Source organism: Ranitomeya variabilis, chromosome 2 (assembly GCF_051348905.1).
Source record: "Ranitomeya variabilis isolate aRanVar5 chromosome 2, aRanVar5.hap1, whole genome shotgun sequence".
NCBI classification, from domain to species: Eukaryota; Metazoa; Chordata; class Amphibia; order Anura; family Dendrobatidae; genus Ranitomeya; species Ranitomeya variabilis.
Window position 1 is genome coordinate 1,069,075,701 of NC_135233.1, and position 6,105 is coordinate 1,069,081,805.

A 6,105-nucleotide genomic window follows, 5' to 3' on the forward strand; every position below is an offset into this window, starting at 1 on the left:
AGACTTTGGAAACTTATTTGAGATGCTTTGTGTCTGCTGATCAGGATGATTGGGTGGCTTCCTTGCCATTGGCCGAGTTTGCCCTTAATAATCGGGCTAGTTCGGCTACCTTGGTTTCGCCCTTCTTTTGTAATTTTGGTTTTCATCCTCGTTTTTCTTCAGGGCAGGTTGATCCTTCTGACTGTCCTGGTGTGGATTCTGTGGTTGACAGGTTGCAGCAGATTTGGGCTCATGTGGTGGACAATTTGGTGTTGTCTCAGGAGGAGGCTCAGCGTTTTGCTAACCATCGTCGGTGTGTTGGTTCCCGGCTTCGGGTTGGGGATCTGGTCTGGTTGTCTTCCCATCATGTTCCTATGAAGGTTTCTTCCCCTAAGTTTAAGCCTCGGTTTATTGGTCCTTATAGGATTTCTGAGATTATTAATCCGGTGTCTTTTCGATTGGCCCTTCCGGCCTCTTTTGCTATCCATAATGTCTTCCATAGATCTTTATTGCGGAAATATGTGGTGCCCGTTGTTCCCTCTGTTGATCCTCCGGCCCCTGTGTTGGTTGATGGGGAGTTGGAGTATGTGGTTGAGAAGATTTTGGATTCTCGCTTTTCGAGGCGGAGGCTTCAGTACCTTGTCAAATGGAAAGGTTATGGCCAGGAGGATAATTCTTGGGTTTTTGCCTCTGATGTCCATGCTGCTGATTTGGTCCGTGCCTTTCATCTGGCTCGTCCTGATCGGCCTGGGGGCTTTGGTGAGGGTTCGGTGACCCCTCTTCAAGGGGGGGGGGATACTGTTGTGAATTTTGCTCTTGGGTTCCCTCCGGTGGTTGTTGGTGGTAGTAGTGCAGTTGTCTCTGGGTTGTAATCCAGGGCAGGTGTTTCTGCTGATTGCAGCTCTACTGAGGTATTTAGGTGTGCAGGATCCATTAGCCCTTGCCAGTTGTCCATTGTTCTTGTAGGTTTTGCATCTCTGTCTGTTCCTCCTGCCCTGATGCCAATTCAGCTAAGATAAGTGTCTGTTTTTTTGTCTCTACAGCACACATGCTGTGTGCTTTACAATTCAGTGCAATTCATTGTTTTTTTTGTCCAGCTTAGACTGTGTTTGGATTTTTTCAGTCATGTTGGATTCTCAGGAGATGCAGATATACATTCCATGTCTTTAGTTAGATGTGGTATTTTTGTATAATCTGCTGTGGATATTTTTAGGGTTTTAATACTGACCGCTTAGTATTCTGTCCTATCCTTTTCTATTTAGTAAGAGGTGCCTCTTTTGCTAAATCCTGTTTTCTGCCTGCGTGTGTCTTTCCTCTTATACTCACAGTCAATATTTGTGGGGGGCTGCCTATCCTTTGGGGTTCTGCTCTGAGGCAAGATAGAATTCCAATTTCGATAAATAGGGGTATTTAGTCCTCCGGCTGTGTCGAGGTGTCTAGGATGTGTTAGGTACACCCCACGGCTACTTCTAGTTGCGGTGTCAGTTTAGGGTTTGCGGTCAGTACAGGTTCCACCTTCTCCAGAGGAAGTCTCATGCGGCTCCAAGGTCACCGGATCCTAACACAGCTCCTAATCAATTCAATAGGAGTTGAGCTGCAGTACCTTGTAACGACTACTACACAGTGTACGGAGCTGTGCAGTTTGGCTTTGTTCACTGTGAGTGTCTAGGCACTCGCCACAAGTGATAAAATGTAATTCCCAAGCACGTTTCACCTCTAAACTAGCTTCATCAGGGGTATACAGGTTTATCGACCTTGTGTTAGTTTTTTTTATTATTATTTATTTATATAGCACCGTTGATTCCATGGCGCTGTACATGAGAAGGGGTTACATCAAAATACAAATATCACTTACAGTAAGCAAACTAACAATCACAGACTGATACAGAGGGGAGATGACCCTGCCCTTGCGGGCATACATTCTACAGGATGGTGGGGAAGGAGACAAAATGAGTTGGGGGGTTGCAGGAGCTCCGGTGTTGGTGAGGCGGTAGCTTCGGTAGTGATGAGGAGGCAGTGGGGTCAGTGCAGGCTGTAGGCTTTCCTGAAGAGGTGGGTTTTCAGGTTCCATCTGAAGGATCCAAATGTGGTTGATAGTCGGACGTGTCGGGGCACAGAATCACAGAGGATGGGGGATATTCGGGAGAAGTCTTGGAGGCGATTAGGTGAGGAGCAAATAAGTGTGGAGGAGAGAAGTAGGTCTTTGGAGGACCGGAGATTATGTGAGGGAAGATATCGGGAGATTAGTTCAGAGATATATGGAGGAGACAGGTTATTGATGGCTTTGTAGGTCAGTATTAGTAATTTGAACTAGATACGCTGAGGGAATGGGAGCCAGTGAAGAGATTTGCAGAGGGAGGAAGCGGAGGAGTAGCGAGGAGAGAGATTAATTAGTCGGGCAGCAGAGTTAAGAATGGACTGGAGAGGTGCAAGTGTGTTAGCAGAGAGGCCACAGAAAAGGATGTTGCAGTAGTCGACGTGGGAGATGATGAGTGCATGGACAAGTATTTTAGTAGATTGTGGGCTGAGGAAGAGACGGATTCTGGAGATATTTTTGAGCTGAAGATGACAGGAGGTGGAGAGAGCTTGGATGTGCGGTTTGAAGGACAGGGCAGAGCCAAGGGTTACTCCGAGGCAGCGGACTTCCGGTACGGGGGAAAGCATGATGTTGTTAATTACGAGAAAGATAGGTCAGGTAAGGAAGATCCATGAGATGGAGGAAAGATGATGAGTTCAGATTTGTCCACATTGAGTTTGAGGAAGCGAGAGGAGGAGGATATGGCTGATAGACACTCCGGGATTCTGGACAGCAGAGAGGTGACGTCTGGGCAGGAGAGGTAGATCTGAGTGTCATCAGCATATTGATGGTACTGGAATCCATGGGACTTTATAAGTTGTCCCAGGCCGCGTGTATAGATTGAGAAGAGTAGGGGCACTAGAACAGAGCCTTGGGGGACTCCAACAGATAGAGGGTGGGATGAGGAGGTAGTGTGGGAGTGGGAGACACTGAATGTGCGGTTGGAAAGGTATGAGGAGATCCAGGATAGGGCGAGGTCTTTGACACCAAAGGAAGAGGGGATCTGTAGTAGGAGGCAGTGGTCAACTGTGTCGAAAGCAGAGGACAGGTCTAGGAGGAGGAGTACAGAGTATTGTCCGTTAGCTTTGGCTGTAAGTAGGTCATTAGTAATTTTGGTCAGGGCTGTCCCAGTGGAATGATGGGGATGGAAACCAGATTGTAGATTGTCAAAGAGCAAGTTAGATGAGAGGTGGGAGGAAAGTTCGGCGTGGACGTGCAACAAGTATTAACAAGTTTTAAAAAGTATGGTGACTGTCACTTGCACAAATAAGGTGGCCAATAACAAGGCTGACATATTAGGGATTGGAGCACTGAGACATTCCCACATTAAGCACTTAGTCCACCACATGCGCTTTAATTACTTAGTTGATTTGGGGTATAACACATTATTTATTTTAAACAGTATCTAAGAAAAGTTACTTTTTACTAAAACAAGAGGGTATGGTGGAAGAAGGGAAACTTTTTTTCTGTTCATTTGGACAATCATTTATATACCCCATCTCCCTTAATACAGACCCCGGACTAGATTCCTCCATATCATTGACTCCAAAATTAGGCTTAGAGATGACGCAGCTTTTGCATGGGGCAGGGGCATAAGGCAGGATTCGATGAAAATATTTTAAAACTTTCCAGCCATTAAAGTAAAAGCTGAAATACATAGCTGACATTACATTTGATTAAAATATAACTTAATTAATTTAATGCCATTGATCGGCCGGTGCAGCCGCAGCGGATGCCGTATAGCAGCAGCACCTGCAGTGTTGGTGCGGTGTCAGCGCCGGTAGAGGACAAGCGCTGATTCTCCGTGCACAGTTCTGCCATGTCGGTGTTTTTTTTCCTGTGGGTTAAACATCTGGGACTGCCCTGGGCCCGCTGCTGAGTAATCTCCTGAGCACTGGAGACCTGAGCGATGCTGAATCATCCCCGCAGCCCCAGAGACGCAGCCACCTCCGCAGTCTCCCTGGAAGAGAAAATTGCAATATTCCAATTGTCATCTGTTTCTGAGAAGAACCTTGTGTTCTAGTGTAAGCCAATCTTTCCCAGACCAGGATGGGGGGGTGCCATTTAAAGGGGTATTCCCAGGAAGGAGTTGCTATGCTGCTTAAAAAATCAGAGGCATCATTAAAGAATATGCTCTCACCCACAAGTAAAGGGAAATAAATAGCGCCCCTTTTTGTGTTGCACACAGTAAAATTGCCCCCTCTGTATCACATAAATAGCGTCCATCTTTGTGCCCCCCAAAAAATGTATTCATATTCGTTCCCCTGCATTGTAATACCGCACCCTACGCAGTAATTGTCCCCACACACCGTAACAGTGACTCCGTAGTTCTCCCACACCGTAATAGCCTGACCCTTTCTGCCCTGCACTGATCATTCACCCTTATTTCCCCCACATTGTAATACTGCCCTATACAGACTAGTAATCCCCATACATTCAGTAAAAGTGCCCCCCTATTGTGTCACACACCATAAAAGTATCCCTTTTTTGGTAATAGTGCCGCCCTGTGTACCACATAAAATATTAATGCCTGTCTCATAATTATATTGCTCATCTTTATTGCACGTACATTTATAGTATACCTTCCCCCAATAATAGTGCCCCCTTTGTGCCATGCACAATAATAATTTATTATTAGTTCCCCCCACATTGCAATATTGCAATCTATGCAGTAATTGTCTCCAAATACACAGTATAAGTTCCCCGTTAGTACTCATACACAGTAGCAGTACCTCCTTAATACTCCTACACAGTAACAGTGCCCTCTTAGTACTCCCACACAGTAACAGTGCCCTCTTAGTACTCCCACACAGTAACAGTGCCCCTCATAGTACTCACACACAGTAACAATGCCCCTTTACTACTCCCACACAGTATCAGTGGCCCTTTAGTACTCACACATTAACTGAGCCCCCTTAGTACTCCCACACAGTAACAGTGCTCCCTTTGTAAGCCCACACAGTAACAGTGTTCCCTTTGCGCTGCCACACAGTAACAGTGCTCCCTTTATACTCCCACACAGTAACAGTGCCCTCTTGGTACTTCCACACAGTAACAGTGCCCTTTTAGTCCTTCCACACAGTAACAGTGCCCCTTTAGTACCACCCACACAGTATCAGAGCCCCCTTAGTACTCCTACATATTAACAGAGCACCCTTAGTACTCCCACAGTTACAGTGCCCCATTGCTACTACCACACAGTAACAGTGCACCCTTAGTACTCCCACACAGTAACAGTGTCCCCCTTAGTACACCCACACAGTAACAGTGCCCCATTACTACTACCACGCAGTATCAGTGTACCCTTAGCACTCCCACACAGTAAGTGTCCCCCCTAGTACACCCAAACAGTTACATTGCCCCCTTAGTACTCCCACACAGTAACAGTGCCTCCTTTTTGCCCTGTACAATATTCATTCACCCTTATTTCCCCCACATTGTAATACTGCTCTCTAGACACTTAATTGTCTCCAAACATGCAGGAATAGTTCCCCATTAGCGTCACATACAATAAAAGTGCCCCTGTAGTTCACCCACACACTAATAGTGCCCATTTTTGGATTGCACACATTTATACGTGCTGCAGGAATTGTGCACCTCCAAAATATAACAATGTCCTCCCTTACAGTAAAGATGCCCCTTCCCTGTAATAATGCCTTCTAAGTGCTGCTACAAACTAAAAGTTCCCTCTTAGTAACTGCACACAGTAATAGTGCCCATCTTTTGGAGCCACACACATCCATAATGCTCTCTTTCTGACACACATAGCATTGTCCTCCCTTATAGTAAAGATGTCTTTTGCCTCCCTCACTCTAATAATGCCTACGAGAGTAACGGTGCCACCTTACTGCCTCCAGGTACAGTAATGCTATCCCTTTTCCATGGTTTGGTACAGGGCAGCATGCTGACATCACGGCTTTGACTGGTTCTGAATCATGAGGTGCCCGGTCCTGGTTGATCCAAAACATTTGGTATTAGTTGATAAAAGCGATGCCATGCCAGGAGGAATGGCATTATTAGTAAGCACATGGGGCTAAGCGTCGTGGTGA